A 14337-nucleotide genomic window follows, 5' to 3' on the forward strand; every position below is an offset into this window, starting at 1 on the left:
GCCCACTCTGTGCCTGGCTGCAGTGCCTGCTGAGTTTAAAGCCCTTTTTGATTGTGTGCAGTACCCTGTATTCAGTGTGGTAGAGGTGCACACAGTGTTGCACTCTGGACCATTAATCCATGTGTTTTATATGAACACTGGGAGTCCACACAGAGTGTCTCAGTGTGTGCTTGGAAGCTGACTTGCCATATAACCAACTTCAGGGTTCTGACACTCTGCATCTCAGTCATGAGGAAGTTGGGGATTTGTTAAAACAACTCACTATAAAAGTTGAATTTGCTCAGCAACTCTAAAAAGTTTGAGCATATTTCACTTTTATAAACTCATTTGTGCTCAGTGATGTCAATGACACACTGGGGTTGGTGCTGGCGAGATACACAGGAAAACACGTGTGGTTGAAAGCGAAATAGGTGCAAATTACGGGAATGCTAGAATAACAGAATATGACTCAGACATGGGTTTCCTTATTTGAAATTCTAATAAAAAAGACATTTAGGAGCATAAACATCTGTCTCTTTTTCAGGACTTGATATCTTCAGTCATTCAAGCTTGCCCAAGATGGGAGTTCATTTTCTATGAGCCAAGCCTCAGAAGCAGGAAGGTAAGGAAAGATTGGAGTGGGAATTGGCAGGACACATGAAGCTACTGATACGGGGACACAGGGGCGAGCCAGGGCATGGAACATGGGGGCCCAGCTTCGAGAATCATCATGCAGGGCCCTGAATTTGCCCATGGCCATTCTGAGTGAAGCACAAGAGCAGCAGAAGCATAAAGTGTGGGATAGAAAAAGGAGCAAGGTGGCAGTGAATCACAGAGTCCAGAGCCAGTCACGTAGGACCCTGCAGGGGGCACTGTATCTGATGGCTGCCATTTTGGAAGCATGGACCCTGAAGCAGGTTAGAAATAACCTGGATAATAAAAGGATACCTCGGTGTAGCAAAAGTTCAAAATTAGTATGCAAACATCAGTAATAGTTTTCATACATGAAAAAAGCCCATTAAAAAGGTGTTACAGAAGAAAGAACCCCATTAACAATAGCAGCAGTAGAGATTGAGTACTTACGGATGAATGAAATGAGATCTGTTCAAGCCCTGAATGAGAGAAGACACAGAAGTGGCCTTGCCTCAGTTCAAATGTCTCAGTAGTGTTAACATGTCAGTGCTAAGTCGGCTTATAAATTTAATGTGATCCCAGGGAAACATTAAAGACAAGAGCCAGTTTTTTTGGTATATTGGTCATGTTGATTCTAAAATTGAAATCAAAATCCAAACAAGCATGAATACAGAGAAAACTTGGAAAGGAAAGAGTGCAGGAGAGAGAGCAGCCCTGCATACCAGATGTCATAAAATACCACCAACCCCTGACGAAACAGCTGTAGGGCACCAAGTGACTGTGTCAGGTCAACGAGGGGCCACATAATGATGGTGGTCCTGTCCTTGTTTTTGTCAGTAAACTCTCGTGTTCACCATGACAAAAATTACCTAATGCTATGCTTCAGAAGTTCAGGAATCAGCTGAAACTTAGGCAGAAATCTAGTGTGATGACAGTGGTGTCTCAGTTTTCTGGGTCAGAGGTGGGTCATTTGTAATAAATGCTGCTGGCTCACCATGGATTTAGACCTTGCATCACATACCAGAATGAGCTCCAAACAGGGTAGAATGGTGCAGTGAGACATGAGTGAAGAAGAAAGGCTTTTAAATAAACCTAACTCAAAGTTCAGGGTCAGCAGAACTATAGTTGACCACATTAAAAAATACTATAGTAAGACCTTTCCTTTTCTCAAGTCCTGGCTTCATCCACAGACCTACGCTTGTTAAACTGAGCAGTTCTTCCTGTTACCTGTATGCAGTCTCTGTTGGTTATGTGTCTTGTAACACCTATGTCTAGAAAGTGTGTGACACTGGGTAGATGTGGAACTATAGAAGCATAGCATCTGGTCCATCAGCTCTGGCCATGCTGACCCCATGTGGATGACCTATATGGGACCCTGCAGAGCCCAAGGAAGGGAAGGTTCTGGCTCAGGTTCTGCTCTGTTTGCAGGTGAGTGAAAGGCAGCAGGAGTGCTGGTTGGGGAGTGGGCCAGACCCAGTATGTGGGTGCTGGCAACCAATGAGTTGCTCCCATCTACCACATTCCCTATGGCTGTGCTCCCACATGTCTGGAGACACTGCTGGTTTTTCATGAATTCTTATTTATTGTGTCAAAATGTTTTGTTTTGTAAGCTGCTTTCTGGTTACCTGGATTTTTAGCAGTTCTATGGCATTCTCCTTTATGTGTCCACCAGAGATAGCATATGTCCCTGTCTGGTGCTGTGCCTTGGCTCGCACTTTATCAACTGCTCATGCTGGCTCAGGAGAGAGTTAGTGTGATCCACTTCCTGGTGTGAAGCACCTGTGTTGATGAACATGAGTGGCTATGCCCTGTGGCTGCACCTTTTTCCTTCTTGGCCATGTTTGGGGCACCTTTCCATACTCTTAGGTTGTGGTTAGCAGAAAAGATGCCTCACACTGGCTCTAATCAAAACAGAGTGTTTACTCCTGGTATTTCCCTTGCAATGCTGCAGCAAACGATTCTGTGTCTCTGCTCTTCATCCATGATTGGCTGCAGCTACACTGGGAGGAGGTTGCCTTTCTTTCCTGTGTTGCAGATATCATGTGGAAAGCTGGAGGTCGCTGACTGGCTGGTCCCAGGATGAGAGTGTCTGGCACCTACAACCTTGCTCTAAAACTCAGACCTCTTGTTTTTAGCTGTCCCTTTTGCTCTGTGAGCTGGTATGGGACAAAAATAGCTCAAAAGTAGTTGCTCTTACTGCTTTCTCTTACTCTTTGCACATTCAGCCTGAGAAGACATGGGATTATCTTTCCCCTGCATTGTCTCCTTTCCAGATGAGTTGTTGACCCCAAAGGGGTGGCGTGGAGCTGGGACATGTTGGAAACCTGGAAATGTCCTCTGTTCTGGGCTGTAATTGCTGTTTCCTTGTTTCCTGCTAGTTTGGCAAATAGCAACCTCACTGCCAAGAGGCCTTGTGTTGCCAGGTTGCTGCAGGCCTATTGCCTGAAAGGACCAGGTGGTGACAGCCAACAGGGCCAGCAGGGGCTGTTTATTTACTTTTCCCTTCACAGGGGTAGAACTGAATGATTGCTGCTGACAGGCATCCTTTCTTTCCTGGGAGAAGAGGCTCCTTGCAGTGTCTGTTTGGGAAACAGTTGTGATTATGGACACTGCAGCATTACCTTTAGAAGTCCTGGTGCTTGGAATGCCAGGCGTTCTGTGTCCGTCTGATTACTGTTGCTATCAAGGTTCATTTTACCTTGTCTGCATTGCTGAGTGTCACCTATGTTTAAGAGTCATAAATCCTGAAATTATAGGTGCAATCTTGGTAAGGACTAGTCTATGTACCGCCCCCACTTGCTTTTGCTCTCCCCTCCCCCAGGATCCTGGGGTCCCTCCTCTGCCATCATCAGGGAAACTCAGTCCCACCCCATGCTCCTCTGGGGCCCTTCCTGCTTCTTGGGCTCTTTAATCTTTACTTTGTTGGCCTTGGCTGGGAGCAACCTTGTGTTAGATCTGGGGTAGGAAGTGCAGGCCAGTAAGTGCTTGGGCTCACTACATCCTTTAACTAGTACTGGCTAGGGCTTTCTTGCCAGGCAGCTGCCATACATGATCTCAGGCAGTTCTGTGTACCCTTTGCCTAGACTCCTGAGCCTTTGGTGAAAATAGCCTTGTTTCTGAATTTCTTTTACAAGATCTTTCTATGCACCTCACCCTGGGATGCAATTTACTAGTTGCTTTGGCCATGTTGTATAAAGAGACCTCTCTGCTCAAGGCACCTTGGTACAGTGTAGCTGCCTGACAATTCTTGGGTTTATGTACAGGCAATCTCATGACAGTCAGACTGTGGCTGCGACAGTGGTCCCCTGAGAGCGTAGTGTCACCTGGTGCCACAGTGGCACGTGTTGCTCATCTGTGTGCCATGTGCAGGGTAAAAATGCTTGCTGCTATGTACAACCCTGCAGGTTGTGCTGTCTCAGAATAAGATACTGTGCCTGGTCATGACACTGAGCTGTGGCCGTCATAGGTTTTGCTGAACTGTATTTGCATTGTTGTTTTGGAGTCTGTCTGTCTCTCTCTCTCTCTCTCTCTCTCTCTCTCTCTCTCTCTCTCTCTTTGGTACAGGGTCTTGCTATGAAGCTCAGACTCAGTGATCCTCCTATCTCAGCCTTCCCAGTGCTGGGATTATAGGTGTGCACCACCATGCCTGGTTTCAGTGGCCAGCATGGTGTGCCTGGGATTCCAGGGCCAACATTGGCATGTGGTACTAGGGATTGAACCTGGGTCCTTGTGCTTGCCAGGCAGGTGCTTAGACTGCTGAGCTATCTCCTCAGCCCTTCCCTCCTAGTTTGGGAAGGAAGAGTTCTATGGATGTTTGGTTCAACTATCTCTGGCAGTATCTTCTCTTCCATTTTTTTTTTTTTTTTTTTTTTTTTTTTTTGCTGAACCAAGGATTGAACTCAGGCCCGTGCACTTGCCAGGGAAGTACTTATTCCACTGAGCCATCTCCCCGGCCCCTTCTGGCAGTATCTTCTCTTAAGCTTGATTGGTCTCATGCAGTTTTGCCCATTGTGGCCTGAGAAGCAGTGGACTATGTCCCGTGTGCACACCATCCAGCGTGGCCATAGTATGTTACTGAGTCAGTGCACGTGGCCACGTCACCAGTACCCCATCTGTGGATGAACAGCGGAGTTGGCATGGGTCTCTCTCTGCTCCTGCACTGTGGATATCAGCTTTGCTGTGCTGGAAGTGCACTCTTCTTGACCTGTTGAAGCTGCAGTGACACTAGCCTGGTCCTGGACAAGAGCTATAAATTATGTTGGAAGCTCCAATTCCCAAAACACACAGCACACAACCTGCACCTCTTCCTGTTCCTCTTCCAGTCAACGAGGTAATTTGTGCTTATGAGGGCAGTGAACAAATACAGCCTCTAACTGTCAGTTGTCTGAGCTATATTTTTAGAGTTATGTTGATGAGGTTAAAATTATTTGAAGCCTCTTTTTGCATTTATTGTTAGTCTTTGTAGCTTTTTCTATGAGTTTTAATCTAAAAATTTCTCCATACAGAAAGCTATATTTACACCATTATGATGATGTAAATATATTTTACCATGGATCCAAGTATACAGTATCCAGTTTTATACCACAAAGGCCTCACAGGCCAAGGGGAGTGTTCACATGGAAACTCAGAGTCTCGTCAGTTTTCTGTGCTGCTTCTGGCTGCATATGTTGCCATGGTTTCCTAGTCTCATGACATCTGTTTCTGGGCTCTATTTCTGTTTGCTGGAGCAACTCCTTGATAAGTTGCTCTGTGGAGCCTCAGCCCGCAGGCCCTGTGGGTCTCTGCATGGTGTTCAGATAGGTAATTCCTTTTTTCCATGCTTGACTCATGCTGGCTAAGTCTGTAATTCTAGGTTCCGTTCACTTTCCCTTTGAACTGGGAGAATCTTCACTATTACTTCCAGAGTAGATGTTGCAGATGAGAAGTTGGTGTCAGTTTGATCCTTGTAGGTCAGCTTCTTGTCTCCCCACCAATCCTTTCTGTCTGTGAGTGCTGACAGTTGAGTTTCTCCTTGGTCTGTGCCTGGACCTGCTTCCTGTCAAGGCCCAGATGCCCATTCTGGATAGCAGACCTGCCCTGTGCCCAGCATCTTCCTGGGAGGACCCTTCTCCTGGGCTGTCTGGTCACCCTGGTCCCTTCTGGTCCAAGCTTTCCAGCTCACAGGCTTTCCCTCTTGTGATTTCCAACACTAGTATGGTTTGCTATTGCCATAGAATACCTGACATTCTGACATTTGGTCACTACCTTGAATCACTGTCTGGAATCAGAGCCTTTGGGTCAGTCCTAGAAAATAAAGGTTCCAGACTTTGAACCCCTTGTATGGTAGTCATATACTTTCCAGTGGAAACATCACCAAATATCACCAAAGGATGGGGGAGAAATGAAGCTGGCTAGGCTTGTGACTGAGTGGCATATGTAGATCTGCTCTGAGACATGTTGTACTTTTACATGTCATTTCTTATTATGTAAAAGTGCTCCAGAAAGTTAAAAATAGCTGGGTATTCATTATACTCCCCTCCATGGCTGCACCCTGGCATTCCTACACTCGTGGTCAGTGTGTCTCCCCCAGATACAGTGTCCCTGCCTCTGTAGAAGGGGCATGCTCTAATGCTGGGTCATGCAGGAGAGGTAGAGTGATGCAAGAATTAGGGCTTAGAATGCGGTCAGAGTGACCCACTGCCTGTGTTATCCTCATGTGGAAACAGGTGCACTGGCCAGCACTGACCAATGCTCTGACCCTGAGTGGCTCCTCAGGGTCTGGCCTGGCTGTGTGCTGCTCTTTGGAGGTCTCCTACTTCAGAGCAACCAGGACACAAGTCTTCCATGGCCCCTCCCTCCCCTCAGTTTTCCCACTTGGTCCAGCTTCTTCCCCTTTCAGAACCTCTTCTCTTTCAGAGCACTTGCTTCCAGAGTGTTGGCCCTCTCACCCTACACATACACTGTGCCTCTCTTGCTTCCAAACTGCAGCAAGGTGAGCCATCTTCGGTGAGCCTCCCGCATGGCTGGTCCCACCTGGTCAGCCTCCTCGATATCCTGGCTGTAATTGCAGGCAGGCTATGTATGGCCCCTGTGCCGGGCTTCCTTTTCTAACATATCCCTCCATGAGGCTCCTGTACACCAGAGAGCACATGTATGATGGAGTAGCTTTAATCACAGCTCTTGTGTCCACTGCTGAGTGAAAGTGAACAGCTGTTAGCCCCTCAGATCATCCATCTTGCCCCCTTAGTGGAATCCCCATCTGTGGACAGGCATCTCCACCTACATTCTGAATGACAAGTCCTGGCTTTGCTTCCCTGTCCTATGTCAGCACATGCCCCACACCACACAGCCAGGCTTGTTGAGTGTGGCCTTCGGATCCTGTGCCACAGAAGCCCTCTCGCCAGTAGCTTATGCTCATTCATTTTGGAGCCACTTCTGTTTGCATGATGCCCTGGCCCCATCCTTACATCTTCTGGACAGACCTGCTCTTCTGGGGTGCTGGGTGGTGCTTTCTAGGGAAGCCACCTTGACCTGGAGAGTTTGGGTGCTGACTTTCAATTCTCACATGTTTATAATTGAGTCAGATTTTCCCTCTCTTCCTGCATAAACCTTGGGTATCTTTGTCTTGGAATTTGTTCATTTTATCTAAGTTCACTAAGTTTTTGGGAATGAAGGCTTGCTGTGTTTTTAGCATTGTCAGAATTTGAAGTGATGATTCTTTTTGGGACCCTTTGCTCTCTACCAATCCATTCCTCAGCATGACATGAAAAACAGAGTGTTGTGCTGTGGGACAGGAAGCTGGCATGCTGTGGTGACCAGGCCCTCTGTGGCTGGCATCTGGTCTGGGGTTGGCTGTGTAGGAAGCTACAGATTGGCTGTCTACTGGCTTCTTGACCTTCTCCATGCCTTGAGTGATGGGGATGTCACCTGTGCACATTTGGCTCAGGCTTTCCATGGCACCCAAGGAATAGGAAGCAGAAGCCCAGCTCATCCTTTATGCCATGTTCACCATATTAGATGGCAGGTTAGGGACCGGGGAAATAGCTCAGTAGCATAAGAGCTTGCCCAGCAAGCGCACGGGCCTGAATTCAAGCCCCGGTTCCGGAAAAAAAAAAACAAAAACAATAAAAAAACCTTAGATGGCAGATTAGCCTCAGGCCTGGGATACCCCAGTGTCAAGGCCCTCCTCATTGTCCTGGTTCTTGAGCCACATTCAGGTGGGTCCTCCATCTCACTTCTGGCATCTTGCCAAGACAATGGGTTCTGATGTTTCCAGTCGTACCTGCAAGTGTAGCTTCTTGTTACCTTCCTCCTGTTTTCTTTTTACATGGTGGATATGCAGTATTCTATGTCTGGCTGTTGTGGGACAGCTAGATTTCCTGAGGAATGGCTTCATCTCTGTGTCCTACGTTGGAGAGGGGCTCTGTTGGCTGTGCATCCTTAAGTTGTGTCCTTTCTGTTTGTGCTCTGATTATTTTTTCTGTTGTGGATGACTTGGAAATGTGCTATTCAGCTGTCTTGGACCCATGACTTTAGCTACATATTGGCCCCTGGTCCTGATTCCCATGACGGCCTGATCCGTTCACTGGCCTGTGTTGTGTGTTGCTTGGTGGCCGCTGTGTAATGCTCCTGTTGGTAACAGGGTACTGCCCTGGTTGTTGGCCATGCTGTGTGTACCTTGTCCCCGTGTGTTGTTTTCTCAGTTGTCCTCTGCCCCGGACCAGTTGCTTCCCCTGTTCTGCCAGGGCAGATGCTCCTGTGTCTTAGCTGCCTTCCATCACACTTCCTGTGATTGTGGTCATTGGCCATCCATTTAATCCTGTCACCCTCTGCCTGGGCACTGCTTGCCTGGCCCTGGGTACAATGGAAGGGGCTTAGTTCACCCATACTCACAGTTGTAAGCCTAGGTCACAAACCCCTCTTCCCACCTACTGTGTCTTTCCTGAACCCCACATAGCACCCAAGGAAGGGAAGCTATAATTGCCCTGGTCAGGAAGAATGTTTTCTGTCAAGAATCCCTGCTACCTGCTCTATCCTCAGGGCACTAGAGTGGGTTGGACATTGCCTCTGAAGAAGCTGGGAGGATGTGTTCTCACCCAGCTCACAGCCAGGGTGCAGTATGGACCTAGACCTTGGTTCTGTGTTCTTTCTCTCATGTTTCTCATTCTGTATAGGCAGTGGGCACACAGAGCTTCTAGACAGTACCTGCTTTTCTATGGCTGTGAATGTCCCATGTCCCTGAGGAGCTTGTCTTCTAGGTGGCCCTGCCTCTGTCCTAGAGCCCAGGGAGGTGTTTACTGATGGAGGGGATGTGGGGGCCTTGTGCATGCTTCTGCATGTTCTTCTCTGGTCCAGTGCTGTTGGCACCAGTGGGAAGGGCCAGCCATGTGGCATCCAGGAGGATGGGGTGGTCCAAGTTGGTGGGCTCTGTGACAACTTTGGGCCTTGGAAGGGCAGAGCAGGGCGAGCTTCCCTAGCAGTTTGGTCCAGAGTAGCACAGAGTGAGTTGTTTTGCAGTGCCTGGCCTTTGCACCTGGCTCAGTCCCGTGGGTCTCAAAGTTACCCATCGCTATCATGGTCTCAGGTTTGTGAGGCATGGTGGCCCATGAGCAGGAGAGCAGATGGATGTATGTTTCTGTGCACACTGATATACCTAGGCAAGTGTGGGAGACGTGTGTGTGCTTCCTTGTATGGCAGGCTTGTGAATCTGAAGCTTTGTGGACGTTCCTTCCCTGTGGGGCATGGGTGGCTCATGCTGGTCTGCATGGAGCTGCATGGGCTCTGCCTGCTGTGGGAGGATGAACATGCCATGGGTCATGTGTGTCCCCTTCACACATTCCTACAAGTATGTGGGAAGTAACATCAGCTGTGTGCACAAGAAAAGGACTTTCCAGTAAGTGATTTTGTTGGTGCTTGTTGCATTTCTATAGTGGTGAAAGAGCTTTCGCCATCAAATGATGCGAGTGTCAAGTTCCTGAATCTCCCTGTTACAGAGCAGTGTCCCCACACTGGGCATGGGGCATCTAAGGCTGCAGGGGATGCCATTTCTGGAGGGACACTGCATGTGCTGTCTTGCATCCCCATGAGCTGAGACCTTATCCCCTTCCCTGGAGCTGTGCTCTGGGACCACACAGATGCAGAGACCAGGCACAGATAAGTGCAGCCTGCCGCAGCCTGCCGCAGCCTGACTAATCTGACAGATCCTCTGCTGCCTTGACCTGTCTCACTGCTCCAGTGTCTGTGCCGCTCATGTCACCTGCCAAGCCCGCAGGCCACCCCAAGTGTCTCAGGTATTACCCTGGTAGGAACAAAGGAGGGTTGTTGAAAGCTGTTGTCAGTCCCTTTTCTCTGAGTGGTCACAGGAAATGTCTTTGTGTGGAGAGTGGTGTCATATGCATCAGCACCTGTGCTGAGGAGCGCAGATGGAGAGGCTGGCAGTGGTGCCGTGCAGTGGGGGCAACTTGGTCCTGCCTGACTCTGGTATGCACATATAGAGGAAGCAGGAATTGGCTGGGGCACCATGTGGTTGCTCCCATGGGAGCAGCTCCCAATGTTGTGAGATCGGCAGCACTGTCCACGTAGCACCTCTGGGTGGTGGTGTTGAGAAACACAGGGACGGGCAGGCATACTAGCATCACTGGGGTGTGGTCAGGGCCTCACAGGTTGCCGTCTGTGGAGAAGGCAGTCTGTTCACCTCTGGCCACTGGGTTTTCAGTTTGTCCTGGGACAGCTCCTGCCTGTTGCTTCTGTGCCTGGGAGTGTTATATGGATGGAAGTGGTCCCCATGAGACCTTTAAAGGTTTTATTCTTTCCCTGGTGCTGTTTCTGCTCTTTTTGTTTGGTCAGGGATATTAGAGTGAGGGAGGGCAGTAGCAAGGTGCCCTCTGTGGCTGAGCAGGGGCTACATTTTATTTTTGGCTGTGGCCCTTCTCAGCTTGATGAGTGATGTGAAATCGGTTTCTCTGCAGCCGGGGTTTATCAGAAGACTTCAAGCATCCCAGCAACAAGTAAGTCTGTAGGCACAGGGTTTCATGTTGCTATGAGGAGTGTAATTTACGGCCGCCTATTTTTAACAGACCGTAGAAGTAAAGCATCCCATTAATTATTCTGCGTATGTGAAGATTAAGTATTTTTATATAATGTAAGCATGCACTAGAGGAATGCATTATTTATAGTCCTTTGCACAAATAAATTGTTCTTAAAGACATAGAAAGAAAGAGCTGCCACCAGGAGCTCTTTGGCACGCAGCTGGGAAGGCTGCTGAGGCTGTGGGCTGAGCTCTGCAGGGCTCTGAACCAGGTCTCTTGCCAGCCCATGTAAACACAAGCTAGCTGCAGTAGAGACATTATATATATATATATATATATATATATATATATATATATATATATATATATAATTTTGGCAGCAAATAGTTTGGTGTATTATTTGTTTCTCTTTCTAGCGTAGTTTGAAATAAAAATTAAAATATGGACTCTCTTGCTGAAAATGCCTGTACTTGGGGACACAGCCCTGATGGGCTGTGATCTTGCTGACTCCTCACCCAGGACCCTGTGCAGACCGAGTGGGCACTGAGGTGGGGCCCCATGTCTGGTCTCAGGTGAGCTTGCTGTCCTGCCTTGCCTTGTCCCCAGAGAAGACAGGTGTCACACCTGGGACTCTCCTCAGAGGTGGGAATACCCTGGGGGTCACACTGGCCATATTTAGTCAACTGTGCATATGATAAGAAAGGAATTTTGCTTCCTGTGTAAGCTTGGAAGATTTTTCCAGGTATTTCTCATCACTACCAAGTGCCAAATGTCCTGTAACAACCACGCCACTTCTCTTTTTCTTTTAAAAGAAGTTCAAGGAAGATACCACCTTATATAATACACAGTGTAGTGTTAGAAAGCACCATGGGGCCCACTACAGCGTACAGAGGAGTGAAAATGTATAATGAAATGCCTTTCCTGTGGCATGCGCTTGTGGCCATGCTGGGTGGGGCAGCGGCATGGTGGCAGGTGCCCTTGTGGTGGAGCAGAGTGGTGCTTGTGGTTGGGTCTGGTGTGGGCACAGCCTCCCAGCACTTCCCTGGGCTTCAGTTTCCAGAAAGTAGAACTGAAGTGGAGCTGTGGGGAAGCTAGTGTGCTGCTGCATGCTGTACTGTGCACTAGGCCAGCCCTGTTCTACCATCGTGCTGGGAAAGCCATATCCACTAGGGCCTGTCCACCTCCTAACTCCACTGCTGTCACCTGCTCTGTGCAGCACATGCAACCCCTTTTCTGGCATGCGAGCTCCAGGTAGGTGATATACATGAGGTCACTGTGTCTCTGGGTGGCACTGTGGGCTCTGGGCTAAGCAGCAGAGGAGGGGCTGTCATTCAAGGCCCACACAGTGGTAGGTGTTTCTCCTCGGGGACCCTGGTGTCCAGATGAGGTCCCATGAATCCTGTCATGCCTGTGTGGATGCAGGCATATACATAGCCCTGTCCCCATTTCCTGGCACACAACACAAGGCCTTGGAACTTTCCTTGTGACAAGGGTCATGTTTGTTGAGGTGTCACCTATCTCCAGGTGGGGGCTGCTCACCATGGAGACCAAGGCAATTAGGGGTGTGGCTCTTGGCCCCTCTGTTCCCTGGGGAGCTGAGCTTGAGTGGCCAGTGGGTTAATCCCTCATGCCTATATCATGAGGATGGATTTGGGGGCATAGGCATAGCCAAACACCAGGGTTTCAGGAAAGGCAAATAAGATTTCCCCCTAGGTAGTAGAGGGACACACACCTCCAGGTCACCACACTCCTAGGAGCTGCCTACTGTGTCCCTCAGCCTCCTTGACTCAAACTACCCCACCTGAACTGGATTGAGAGGAGCCCTGCCTATGGTCCTAGGGGCTACCAGGGGCTTTGGTCACAGAGGGCAGAGCCTTGGTCTTGGGCTCCAGTGGAGTCTTCAGGAACCAGCGTGGGCCTGTCAGCCTGACGGCATTGTTTTTTCAGCCTCCTGCTTTTCTCTACTGTAGGCCCCACCAGGCTGTGTTGTACATATCAGGGCAGGACCCTCCATTCCTGGACAGCTCATCAGACTTCCAGTCCATGGTGGCATCAGGCTATGACAATGGTTACTGGGCTCTGAGATAGCAGGAGCTGCCAGGGTTTAGTGTCATCATTCCTGCATCTGAAATGCAGCCGTGGAGGGTGGCGGGCATAGCAGACTATGCTCCTGGCCTGGTCCTAGGCCTGGAGCTGCCCACAGTGATGGCAAGGGCGGGCACTGTGCTGTATCCTGCTGGCCCTGCGTGGCCAGGTGCCTCCACCACCACTTCTCCTGGAGTCAGAGCCTGGTGTTTCCCCATTGGTCCTGGTTGGCACATGTGTTCTGATGTTTACACATGCTTCATTCATTCTCAGGATCCTCATGTTTTGCCTTTGGCTTCCAACACTATTTTCCTGAGATTTTGTTTTTCAACTAGATCAGAGTTGCTTTGTATACTCTGTCATGAAAGCCCAGCTTGACCCCTGGGGGTGGACACACACACCACACACACACACACACACACACACACACACACACACAGGCTTAGCTCCTACCTGTGCCCTCAGTCCTGCCCCATGCTAGTGTCTTTGTCACCCTGACCCCTATTCCCCTCTAATTGTGGTGACTGATGGTGCTGCCTGTGGCCTGTGAACAGCCTCCTGTTGACAGCAGGTGGCACCATAGGACCACATCAGGCCTCACTGCAGCTCTGACTTCATTGATTCCTGCTCTGTTCTTGTGGCTGCAATGGGAGCATCGTGAGGAACCTGGGGGTCTGGGGTGCAGTCTTTAGGACTCATTGAGTCTGTAACATGAGCAAACATTTCCCCAGTTTAGCTGCAAGACTCGGGCCCAGCTGGGCTTTTGTCACAGACCAGGAACACCCTGTTTCTATCACTGTGCTGATTGGCAGTTGCTCACTGGCCTGTGCGGTTTGTGGGTGACATTTTATGGTTCTGTTCGGCTGACTATTTCAAGCAGGTAATAATTAAGTCAAAATACAAAAAAAAAAATAAAATCTCCATTGACTCCTACCATCCAGTTCCTCATCTGTGGTCAGTCACCAATGACAGGACACAGTGGCCTGATCTTGGGAAATACAGTGGTCTTTGGTGAGTGGGTGGTAGGGGTGCCCAGAGGACAGCAGCTCTTCAGGGGGTTCCAGCAGCACCCACCCAAACACCTCCCTCTCAGCACTCTGTGCCACCTGTTGGTCCCCTAGCCTGGTTTTGCCACTTGACTTGTGACCCAGTTTCTGGCCTGGGCCTCTTAGGTACTTCTCACAGAGCCCAGCAGATTTTCTGGGGCTATGCATGCTGTCCTTGGCCCTTTCCCCCTGTTCCAGCTCATGGGTCCCATCAGTGACTGGTGGCAGCAACTGCTGTGGGAGGCAGATACATGTAGAGAGTATGTCTATGAAGTATATTTATCTGGAGAAGCATGTCTATACAAACAGGTATGTCCATGCCTGGGACCTGTGCTATGGGGATCCTGGCGTCTTAGACCTGCACAGACACAGCCGTATTTCCCCATCCACAGGAGCTCCTGGGGCCCACAGTGGTCTTATCCTGCTCTGTCCCTGGCCAGGCTGTCCAGCAGCTGCCCATCTGTGGCTGCTAGTACTTGTAGAAAGTGTAATGGTTATAGATCACTGACTCCAAGGCCACCAGTTATCTCAAGCATCTCCACCTGGGCCCTCTCAGCAATCCTAGCAGTGTGTCCTACCACCATCTT

General features: G+C 49.3%; 1 protein-coding gene across 6 annotated transcripts in view; it reads left to right on the forward strand.

The window, feature by feature from the left end:
- Nucleotides 1-14337, forward strand: part of Adarb1 (adenosine deaminase, RNA specific B1) — a 94972-nt gene that overhangs the window by 19437 nt on the left and 61198 nt on the right. For all 6 annotated transcript variants that reach the window (XR_002821257.1, XM_023715913.1, XM_023715912.1 and 3 more), the window contains one exon: nucleotides 524-601. The gene's annotated coding sequence lies outside the window, so the exon portion shown is untranslated. The remainder of the gene's footprint in view (nucleotides 1-523; nucleotides 602-14337) is intronic.

Source organism: Octodon degus, unplaced genomic scaffold, assembly GCF_000260255.1.
Source record: "Octodon degus isolate 3935 unplaced genomic scaffold, OctDeg1.0 scaffold00045, whole genome shotgun sequence".
Taxonomy (NCBI): domain Eukaryota; kingdom Metazoa; phylum Chordata; class Mammalia; order Rodentia; family Octodontidae; genus Octodon; species Octodon degus.